This window comes from Diabrotica undecimpunctata, chromosome 5, assembly GCF_040954645.1.
Source record: "Diabrotica undecimpunctata isolate CICGRU chromosome 5, icDiaUnde3, whole genome shotgun sequence".
NCBI classification, from domain to species: Eukaryota; Metazoa; Arthropoda; class Insecta; order Coleoptera; family Chrysomelidae; genus Diabrotica; species Diabrotica undecimpunctata.
The window spans coordinates 22,137,795-22,150,321 of record NC_092807.1 but is presented as its reverse complement, the minus strand read 5'-3'; the positions used below and the strand labels follow the sequence as shown (position 1 = coordinate 22,150,321).

Here is a 12,527-nt window from a genome sequence, read left to right as displayed (position 1 = left end):
TATAAAAGACACAAAATGACATTCCTAAAACCATCAACTACATCCCCCACAATTTTCTGTATAGCTAGTGTAGTGGTACACTTTTTTTTCTAAAGCCATATTGATTACAGTGAAGTATTTTGTATTTTTCTAGATATTCTATCAAACGAACATTTAAAAATTTTGCCTAAAATGAGAAATGATTGAGATGGGACAATAATTTCAAATTTCATCTAAAGGTCCCTTTTTGAACACTGGTAGCACTTTTGTTACTTTTAATATACCTGGGAAAATCCCTTCAGTAAGACACACAATTATTTTTTTGTTTAAGAATTAAAAATCCCTATAGTGTGAATTTTTTAAGCTATGCAAAATATTCAAAAGAGTGGCAAGCAGAGTGTACATCTGTCAAAAAATCTATGGCTAAATTTTCATTTGTGGAATTAAAAGAACTTATTAAAAAGTAATTATTAAAATCGTTTGATGTAATCGCGCTTGGACAGACTTTTTTATTTTGAAATTTATTTCTGTGATAATTTATAACTTTCCAACTGTCACGAGATATAGTTTCTGAATTGGAAAAGAAATGCTCTTGATCAGCAATTATCTTGACTGTGATTTTCTCGCATTACTTTTAATTCATCATCAAACCTAGAAATATGAGCTTTACTATGAGTTCGTGATTTTTTTATCGGAATATTAATTTCAGTTAACTTAACATACATTTCGGTAATAAATTAAGCTAATTCTGTTGCTGTTTTGAGAGAAACAACTGAAACCCAGTCAACGTTATTTAACGACTGTTTTAACATCAGGATGCCATTCATTACATGTTATATGTCTTCTGTATGTATTAGCATTATGACTTTTTTCAGATTTTATTGTTAAGTACAGAAATTGTACAAGATGATCAGAAATACATTGGTCCACAATTCCATAATCAACTATCTCACTGCATATGTTTGTTAAGATGTTATCAAAAAAAATTGCTGATCTAGTTGTGATTCTAATAAATTTAATAATTATTTATGATTAAGCCAAAAGCAGAAATTAGATCACAGTAATTGTTTAGTCCATTAGAAGCTTTTTTGAAATCAAGGTTGAAATCTTCAGTTATTTCTAAAAAATTAGCAGAGCAAATTATATAAAATATTATCGCTAAAAATTGCAACACCTCCATGTTCCCTTAGCTTCCAACAATAGAAAGTTGACAAAAAATACCAACAAATTTAATGTTGGTAATTCGTTTTTTTCTGAGCCAGTACTCAGAGAAAATAATTCTGTCTTTTATTATTCAAAAAATATTAGGCTGATTTAATTTTGTTTAATAAACTTTTTGTGTTTACATAATAGTTATTTAACCAACAAGTGTATTAATAAGGGCGATTAACAATTGAGATATTTTAACGCGTGAGCGAAGCGGGCGCGTTAATGTTCGAGATTTTTAATCGTCATTTTAATTCACGAGTTCGTTACAAAACTTTTCCGCCGACCGTACTTTTCAGAAACAAAAATATCTTAGTTTAAATTTTTATTTACTTAACGATAAATAATGACATACAATGACAGAGAGTACTTACAGCGGCTACTTCATTTTAAATAATTTTTTAGTGGGAATATAAATAGGTATATTGATCAAATAAAAGGCATATATCGAGCACAGTTTAATTTAATCTTGCCCAAAAAAACAAGATTAAATTAAACTGTGCTCGATATATGCCTTTTATTTGATCAAAGTTCATTTATCGGAGCATTCAATCTTATATTTAAATAGGTATATGTTTGGTTGCCTACACCACAGGTCACTGCCAATCACAGAGCGTTAAATGTGGTTAAATTAATTTATACAAGCAATGTATGTTGTGTTGCCTATAATGAAATCGTTCATTAATAGAAAATCATTTATTAATAGGGGTCATTAATCAATGATTTTGAGGGTGTTAAAATTAATCATAAATGGACGGTGGACGGAAAAAAATATTAACTAGACTAATCTGGTCAGAGTTTACTAACGATTTTGGTTTAGTATAAAACGGTACAAAGTTATTCGAAAGAACACTTTCACTTCTGTCTTTTTCGGTTAATGTATCCGGTTTGACTAGGAGATTTATCGACGGAATGTTTCTGCAAAAAATATATTCACCCCAATATTAGTCCTTTGGCCACGTCTGTGGTCGAACAAGAATATTCTTTAATTCTGCATCTGAAGTAATTCTGAAGAAATTGTATCCATTTACCTTGTTCTCGTACAAAGTGCACGAGAACTCATGTGTGGGGAACTTTGTTTGTAGGTATGTTTTAAATTTTTCTGTATTATAAGAGTGTTTAAACTTTGCGGCATAAATCCACACCTTGTCTTTTGATACTAGCTCCTCACTCTCGTTCTTATTACTCACAAATTTTAAATCCGACCGAGTTTGGTTGACATTTTGACTGTGGGTATCGTTCATTTTCAAACTTTGTTGTACCTGTGGTAATGCGCTTGAGAATTTCTGATTTGTAATTGTTATATTTTTACGTGTCTCTTGTATACCCGTGATTTCCTTTCCATCTACCGACGGAATTTCGAGGATGACCGGCAACACCGCTTTGTTTGCTTGTTTTTGGCATATGTTTAACCTCCAAATTTGCTGGGTTTTGTAGCAAATTTATGATATTATAATCCTGATTACTGATCGTTCGTTTAATTTCTCTGATAATACGTTTTGAAGCGTTTAATTAAATGTTTGCGCTTTTGAGATCATATTTTAATGTTACTTTATCACTTGGTTTTATATCCAACGGCACTTTTTCCTCAATTATTATCCCAATTAAATAATTTTATTTAATTTATTTAATTCTTTCTTGACTTCTTCAACTGCTGTCATGTTGCCTGGTGAATATGCTGAATAAAGCCATGAATAAAAAAGTAAGTAAATATTCATGCACAAAATTAATGCATCCCGGCGATACGAATAACGATATAATTTAATTGAGGTTACATTTTGAACTAAACTATTACACATCTTGATCTTTAACACTAGAAAGTCCGAAGGGCCAATTTGGCCCCTGTTGCTATTTGAAAATATTGCTAAATTTTTATTTATTGAAAATATTTTTTGACTGAAACTCTTATTTGTCTTTATAAATTACTATTAACTTAAGATATTAATTGGTTTTAGAAACACAACTATTGTACAAGTCCGAAGGGGTCAGATTGGCCCTGAACTTGCTTTTATGATTTTCAAGAGAAGTAAGTATGGTTGTTCTAACTTTCCTGTGGTTAAATTAATGAAACTATATTTGTTTTTGTTTTTGTTAGTGCACCTAGTTTTCTTACAATTTTTCTCTGTAAAATGTTGAGCGTTACATGTGTTTTTTCGGGAAGTACTTGATAACCATTGACAACAACTATCAGAAGCTCAATTCCTCGAAGGAAGAAAAACATAAAGGTGTTGTAGACAGTGATCTGGCTCTAAAAACTTAAATAAAATATCGGCTCAGAAGATAAAGAAACATTTTTTATCATTAATTCGAGTAGGGTTTCATAAAAATAATTATCTTTAAGTTTATTTCTTGGGTCGTACCAATAATAATGCAATTAACAGACATGTCATGTACAACAATCCTAACAACAACCTTTTTTTAACAGGTTTTTTTTCCTTGTTGCTCCTTTCAGAGATTTAAACATTAAACATTCTTCATCTGCGTGATTAATATTTAGGCCTTGATTGTGTCCTAATTATTTAACCTATGCCATTTCATTTTAGTATATGTAGTGTCACACTTAAAATCCTAAGAAATTTATCCATATTATTATATTTTATCACTCCGTTCATCGATTAACCTTTACACAACCTTTCACCCTTCGAACATCACTTGCACTATGAATATCAGTTCTAGGTTCTTCTTCTTCACGTGCCATCTCCGCGACGGAGGTTGGCAATCATCATGGCTATTCTGATCTTAGATGCTGCTGCTCTGAATAGTTCAATTGATGTGCATCCGTACCATTCCCTCAAGTTACGCAACCATGAGATTCTTCTTCTTCCTACACTTCTCTTGCCCTGGATTTTCCCTTGTATAATCAATTGAAGTAGGTTGTATCTCTCATTACGCATAACATGCCGCAGGTATTGCAGCTTTCGTGTCTTGATGGTTTCCAATACTTCCATTCTTTTGTTGATTCTTCTCATGACTTCGTTGTTTGTTACATGCTCGGTCTATGATATCTTCAGGATTCTTCTATACACCCACATTTCAAATGCTTCCAAATTTTTAGCAGTCGACGCGTTAAGTGTCCATGCTTCGATCCCATAAAGCAGAGTCGAGAAAATATAACACCTTGCCAGCCTAACTCTCAAGTCCAATTTTAGTTCTCTTGCACAAAGTACCTTTCTCATTTTATTGAAGTTTGTGCGTGCTTTCTCTATTCGAACTTTGATTTCTTAGGAGTAATCGTTTGTGTGATTAATTATTGTGCCAAGATAGTGGTATTTTTTAACTTGTTCTAAAGCACTACCGTTATTTGTCAGGCTTTCACCATTATTTTGGGTTTTTGATATCCTCATAAATTTGGTTTTCTTGGTGTTTATTGATAATCCATATTCTTCTCCATACTCAACTATCTTGTTCATTAGCTTTTGGAGGCCTTGGAGGTTATCTGTTATTATGACAGTATCGTCCGCATATCTAATGTTGTTAATTGGTGTTCCATTGACCTTGATTCCTGCTGTTTCTCCCTCAAGAGATCTTTTCATAATTTCTTCAGAGTATGCATTGAATAGTAGTGGTGACAATACACACCCCTGTCGCACTCCTCTTTTAACTTCGAACTCTTCTGATGTGTGTTCATTAATGCGTACGTGTGCCTGCTGTTTATAATATAGATTTGTTATAATTCGAAGGTCATTGTGTTGGAGTTGTTTTGCTTTGAGGATGTACATTAGCTCTTTGTGGCGGACTTTGTCGAAAGCTTTGTTGTAGTCTATGAAACAAACGTACATATCTTGGTTCACATCCAAGCATCTCTGGATTAGTACGTTGAATGCAAATAGAGCTTCACGGGTACCTACGCCATTACGGAATCCAAATTGAGTTTCTTCAATATCCATAACAAGTGTTTTGTAAATGCGTTTATGAATGATCTTTAAAAACAATTTAAGTGTGTGAGACATCAGGCTTATGGTACGGTGGTCGGTGCATTCTCTCGCATTTTTCTTTTTTGGGAGACAAATGAATGTTGAGGTCAACCATTCGTTGGGTATGTCACCCGATTGATAAATTTTATTAAAAAGTTTTAAGAGGACATCAATGTACTCATTTTCTATTATTTTAAGGATATCCATAGGCAGTTGATCTGGCCCCGGGCTTTTTCCGTTTCTGGTGTTCTTTAGTGCATACAGTATTTCTTCCTTTGTAATTTCTACACTTGTTTCTCTGTCCTTAGAAGACAATCTTGTGGGTTTCCTCTTTAGTCGTTGAAGAGCTCTTCCATATACTCTTCCCATCGTTTTAGTTTTTCGTCAGTCGTTATCATAGTATTTCCATTTTTATCTAAAAGAGTTGTGTTGTGGTTTCTTTTTTGCAGTCCTGCCATTTCTTTAACCTTTTTATGTATGTTAAATAGGTCGTATTTTTTCTGAAGATCCTCTATCTCTTTATGTTTTCTCATGTTTCCTCATAGTAAGTTTGTTTTGTCTCTTTTATCTTTTTTCTGATTTCGTTGTTAATGATTTTGTAATTGTGACTGTCTTTGTTCTTGGTTTGTCTTCGTTGTTCCATCATGCCGAGTATCTCGTCGGTCATCCAATTGTCTTTCTTTCGTGTCGGTTCTTTTAATATCTCTTTGCATGGAGCGAGGAGGTAGTTTTTTAGTGTTTCCCATTGTTCGTTTATCTGGTAAGTGTTAGTATCTAATTTATCAAAGTTTTCGTATATTTTCTGTTGAAGTTTAATTTTTATATCAACTTCTTCAGTTTTCTAACATCTAATTTTGGAATTCTTTGGGGTATTCTAATACGTTTAAGCTTAAGCGTGACATTAGCGATTAGTGGGTTATGGTCTGATGCGACACCTGCTCCTGGATGTGTTTTAACTGATTTGATGGTGTTACGATATCTCTCTTTAATCATTATATAGTCGATTTGGTTTCTTACAACTTTTTCCGGTTTATCTGCTGGTGAGCGCCAAGTATATAACCGTCTCATTGGTAATTTAAAGAACGTGTTTATGATTATTAGACTTTGTTCTTGTCAGAACTGTATTAGACGATCGCCTCTATCGTTACGTTCCCCTAGTCCTTGGTCTCCCATTACTGTTCCGGCTCTTCCTTTGCCGACTTTTGCATTGAAATCACCCATAACTACCGTGATTTCCCTGCATCTTCAATTTGTTGGTAGAATGTTTCTACTTCATCTTCTGTTGCATCCGTCGTTGGCGCATATACTTGGATCAGATTTAGTTTTGTGTGTGTCCTTATTTGTAGTTCTAGGTTAGTATGGAGCAATATCATCACGTACTAGACATGTAGATCTAGGTATTAACGAGTCAAGTGTTTGAAACCCATATCTATCATTGCACTATAGCTCAGCATTTGTATGGTTCTATCGGATATAAAAAATCAAGTTGCTAGAGACATGGAATAAAAGAAACAAACTAGATACCCTCACCACTCACTCCATGATCATCAGCTTACAGCACAAAAACTATAGATCAGATTAATTCATCTACAAGAAGCATTATATTAGAAGCTCTTTTTAAAGATCTAGACCATTAAAAAGAACTTCCACTTCTTCTATCCTATTTTCCTTATCCTATCTAGAGATACCTCAATCGCTCAGATACTCGACGTAAATTTGATACACTATAATACCCAACACATGTACTTATATGACTACCGTTGGGGAAACATTGCATGGAGCTAAATTTTTTGCCTGCGAATAACACGGCTATTCACTGTGACGTTTTGGTTAAAAATGTAGGTGAGTAAGTTAAGTAAATACTTTATACTAATTAATCTATTTAAGTGTTTTTAGTTCTGCAACATACATCTGTATGGACTGTTACGTTATTGTTTCAACAACATTTGTCTTGAAATTTAAAATAGCAAAAAAGCCAAAAAAAAAAAGGATTTTTTAATTGACTAAAGAATGCAATTTATATGTAATGCAATAAAATGAGATTTGACTATATGTTATAATGATTAATTTTTTTAACTTCGCTTTTATTGCTTCAAAAGTTCGGGACCAAAATGATTCCTTCGGACGTTCTAGCAGGTACTTTATGGCGAACTTCTAATATTAAACCTTTGGAATCCAATTGGTTTTGGTTTAGAACAGGGTTCTTTCCTACAAATATAGGTTTTTAGTGATTAAATAGTTTTATTAAGTAAATATTTTGTTTACTGATTTATATAATTGATAAATGAAAAAAGGTCATAAATAAAAAATGTGATAAAACATTATCCCAGTGAAATCTTATATAACGTGTTATGAAAAACAGAAAAGAATGAAAAAATTAGTGTTATTGAAATAAAATTATAATAACCATAATTTTGTTTATTTAGAATGCAGGAAAAATGTTTATAAAAGTGTCTACACACTGTAAGTAGTGTTGCCCAAATGCAAGAACAAGACGAGACTTAGACAGTCTTGGTCTTGGTCTTGCGCCAATACACCTGGTCTTGGTCTTGGTCTTGGTATTGCACTCCCGGTCTTGGTCTTGGTCTTGTTCTTGCAGCAAGAGTCTTGCAAGTCTTGCAGTTACCCATTAGTCTATTGCTATTTATTAAACGTTACTTTAGATCTTAGAACAACGTAACAGAGTAAGTACATTTTAAGCTTGAATTAACATAGCCATAATAAAGACTAACCAAATTAATAAATGTCTAAACAACTGACACCGGGTGGGGTTTGAAGCGACGATCTAAGCGATCCGTGCCTATGCTCTAACTAACTCAGCTATCTACCAGGCCCCACAGAAGTCAATCTGTTTTTTAATAAATGTTTGCATTTACTAAGCTTACATGTGCTAAAACATGGTTAAAACAAAAAAAAAAACAAATTAATGACATAAGCATGCCTGTATTTTAAAGAACATTATCTGCCTAGAAAGGGATTGATGGACATGATGGGCAAAAAATCCACATACATGTATCAAGGGCACATATTTTTTAGGTGACAAGATAACAAACTATAATCCACTTGTTAAAGCAAAATAAATGTTTTCACCAATCTTATCTCTACTTTTATATAAAAAACTAACTTGAAAAAATAAAGAATAATTAAAAAAGCAATGGTAATCAAAAGAAGTTATTTTAAATTAGGGAGATCCTACTTAATAAATACATTAATTTACCAAAATAAAGTAGTAGGTACATAATATATGTAATTGGTAATAAGGTAATAACCATATTTTTTACATGTCCACCTTTTCTAGCGGTTATTAGAAAGCTTGTGATATCTCCACCGAATTTTAGTTTTTCGGGAAGAAATATTTGTAATTCCTTTTTGTGAAAAGATATTAGATGCTTCCTTAAATCTGACGTATTTCTGTTGATCATTCTCATTTCAACCTTTTTATGTAGGCACATTTTACACAAAGCAATTTGGGATGCATGAATTATTTCGAAAAACTCATCAAATTTGCTTTTAGGTAGATCTATAACTCTAACGCTCACTACTCGGACTAGAAATATTTGAATCTTTGTCCCTCATGTCAAATTGTAAACTTGTCACTCCGGGAACAACAAGGATTAGATGAAAAACAATTATTACATTAGACTCAATGGAAAGCTCAATTGGGAATAAAGTTAAGTGATGTCGAAAAAGTAACTACTATACTACTAGTTACTTTGTGTTCGTTACTATCCAATACCCTAAGTATCTAATAACAAACCGAGAATTATATATCGTTACTTCGTTATTCTAAATACTTCATTACTAACATTATCTGTTATTAATTTGTCTCGGTACTTTTGAATATTAGCCACGCTCTTTCAGCAAATTTTGTTTAACCGAATGATCTCATCGCACACTCAGCAGAAACAATTTATAGTCTTAGGCCGATAAGATTCGTTTATTTAGATTCCTCCTGACTAAATTATAATGGGAAAATGAATTATTAAGTGGGTGTCCGTAACAATTATATTTTTTATTAGCTAGGGTGACATATTTAAAAAAATATCGATACGATATTACTGTCGGCGCCACAATGCAAGAATATTATTTTTATGATTAGAGGGCGGCTATTCTCAAAATTTGGACAATTAATTTCAGAGCGAAGAAGTCGTCTGCTGGAAAAGAATGTACAAAATATTTTATTATTACATTGTAATTATGACCTTTGAGCACGTGTCAAATGTGTTTTTTTAATGAATATTTTAATTCGGTATGTATGTTTATGGTATTGTTTGTAATGCGCATAAGTCCAGTTTTTCAAATTTTTATTACATATTTTTTTGCGTATCATAGAGTCTTTAATCATATACCCGAACTACTATACTCGCTAAAACCACACTCAGTCCTAACTGCAAGACGCAAGAGTCTCGCAGGCTTAGTCTTGTTCTTGCTTAAATCTTGCACGGTCAGTCTTGGTCTTGGTCTTGCTAAAATTAAACGGTCTTGGTCTTGGTCTTGGTCTTGCAAAAACGCAAGAACAAGACCAAGACTGCAAGACCAAGACCAATTTTGGGCAACACTAACTGTACGTATCATAATGTGTTATGTTTACAGTATCTGACATACATAGTAAAAATCATTTTGTGTCATTTGTATAAAACCAAATGACTATTTTTATTTGTTTTTGTAATAATATCTACCAAACCATCTGGTAACGGGTGCACCAGCGATCCCAATTTGAGCAAAATCTCGCTCTGATGACCAGAATGACCACTAACCAGAAAGTGATGGGTTATTTGTTTAATTTTTTTTCCTTAACTCACTGCAAGTAGAAAGCCATTAAAGTACCTCGGTCTGATACTGCAAGACTTGTGATGAGACGATCATTAAAATTAAGGCAGCAGAAGACGTTACACAGACCAAGAAAATGAGTTAACTTCTTCTTCTTCATGTGCCGAGCTCGATTATCGAGCGTTGGCTATCAAATTGGCTATAGTAATTTTGTTGAGGGCAGCTCGGAAAAGAGATGCAGAGGATCTGTTAAACCAATCTCTCAGGTTTCTAAGCAATGACGTTCTTCTTCGACCTGGCTCTCTTCTTCCGTCTACCTTGCCTTGTATTATTAAATGGAGTATATTATATCTCTCTGGGTGGCGCATAACATGGCCAAAATATTCAAGTTTGCGATTTTTAACTGTTTTGACGACTTCCGTAACTTTTCCCCTCCGATGCAAAACAGCTTCGTTACGAACTCTATCCACCCAACTTATTCGTAGGATTCTCCGATACACCCAAATTTCAAATTCTTCCAGTTTCTTGAGAAGTGTATCCGTCAAAATCCAACCTTCGACACCATACAAAAGAGTAAAGAACACATAACATCTCACTAATCTAATTTTCAGACTTAAAGTAATATTGTTTCCACATAACAGTTTCTTCATCTTAAAGAATGCAGCTCTGGCCTTCTTTATCCGTATTCTAATTTCTTTGCTCATGTTCTAGTTCTCATTTAGATTACAACCAAGGTAAGTGATACTGTTAGTTCTCTCCAGTTGTTCACCAAAAGCTGTTACCACTTCCGGTTGTATTGGCGTTTTACTGACGACCATTACCTTTGTCTTTGCGGTGATTAGCTTAAGGCCATATTCATCACACGTTGTTGTAATCCTATTAATTAGATGTTGAAGTTCTTCGTAATTGCTTTCAATTAACACTGTGTCATCCGCATATCTCAAATTATTAATATTGACGCCATTCATTTTTATACCACATTGAACATTATCCACTGCTTTATTGAAAACGAACTCAGAATAGATGTTAAATAGTAGCGGGACAAAATACGGTAAACGCCTTACTCCTATTCGTATTTGAAGCTCTTTAGAGGTGTCCCGGCCAATCCTGATGTTTGCACGTTGATGCCAGTAAAGATTTTTAATAATGCGTAGGTCTTTATCATCAATACCTACCTGCTGAAGAATGGCTATCATTTCAGTATGTTTTACTTGATCAAAGCCAATAAAATACATATAAACTGGATGTCCGACATCTCTGCATCTCTGTACTATAACCTGAATGAGATAACTACTTTTTTGAATCTAGATATAGTTTGAGCTGACGCTACATGGTGTTGTGCTATCTGTTGTCAGCTAGGTATGTAACACCAGTTTGAAATAGGACGGTAGAAATACCGACCTACAAGAGGCTAATGATACGTGTAGATAGAACAAGTCTTCAGCGGGTAGTATCAGGACTGTGGGATGTTGGCTACGATATATTGACGATACATTTGTCATTTGGCATCATGGCAAGGATGCTTTTAGTGTCTATTCAAACCCATCTCATTGGTATGCATCCTAGTATCCAGTTCACGATGGAGATGGAAACTGATTCATCCGTAAAGTTTCTCGACGTTTTCATAAAGAAAAACCAATCCCACGGTTGTTTTCACTCTGTTTACCGAAAATCCACCCATAACAATCGGTACTTACATGCCAACTCTCATCATCCACCTTCGTTAATTAATTCAGTCAATAATACCCTTGTTTCCAGACCAATACCCCTTTGAGATGGTGCAAGCAGACCCGATGAGCTCTCTAGTTTAAAACAAGCCCTCATCCAAAATGGTGACAGAGAAAATCACATCAATAGAAATATTCACAGGCATGAATCTCACACTCAATCTCAAGCGAAAGACTCAGTCCCTGATCATAAGAAAGCTTTTCTTCCTTACATCAAAGATTTCACTGACAAAATCCTTAAATCAAGAGGAATATTTAGCCCCCCCCCCCCCCAACAAAAGTTTCATCTCTTGTTAGATCCATTAAACACAACCTACCAAATGAACAACTCGGAGTTTATAAAATTAGGACAAAAAAGCCGTAGAATCCAAAATATGATTTATTAACATTCCATTTATGTTCACAATTCCCATTTAATTTCAGTTCTAGGTCAACACTACCTTCATACAGGTCGAAAAATTGATTTTGAAAACTTCAGAACCACAGCCTCCATCCGCTTATATAAACCAATAAAAAATCGAGAATCCATAGAAATCGAAAAAAGGCCAAATTGTCTCAATAAAGACAAAAGTGTACCTTCGACATGGATACCTCTCATAAAGAAAATATCGTCTGCTCCACTTTCCAATCAAAATCCCCCCGTCAGAAAGCAGTAGTGCAGTGACTAGTAAACAGTGTAGTAGTGTCTAGGGGCTCAGGAGAGACCAAGACCCCGAAAGTCCTGAAGAAGACGTCAGAGTAATCTTAACACATAATAATAAAAAGTCGAAAGCTATACATATTTGTATTCAGATTTATTAAGATGAACTGATTTTCAAAAGTCGAAGTCTCCGACCAAATATGGACTAATTAGATGTTACATAATTCCAGTTTTGTTATACACAATGAAAGCTTGGTCTCTGTCCGTGGTATTTATAAAGAAACTGAAGTC

General features: G+C 33.9%; 1 protein-coding gene across 1 annotated transcript in view; it reads right to left on the bottom strand.

Annotated features, from left to right (window-relative positions):
* LOC140440559 (uncharacterized) overlaps positions 1 to 12,527 on the bottom strand; it is a 77,578-nt gene that overhangs the window by 50,620 nt on the left and 14,431 nt on the right. The gene's annotated exons all lie outside the window — the stretch shown is intronic.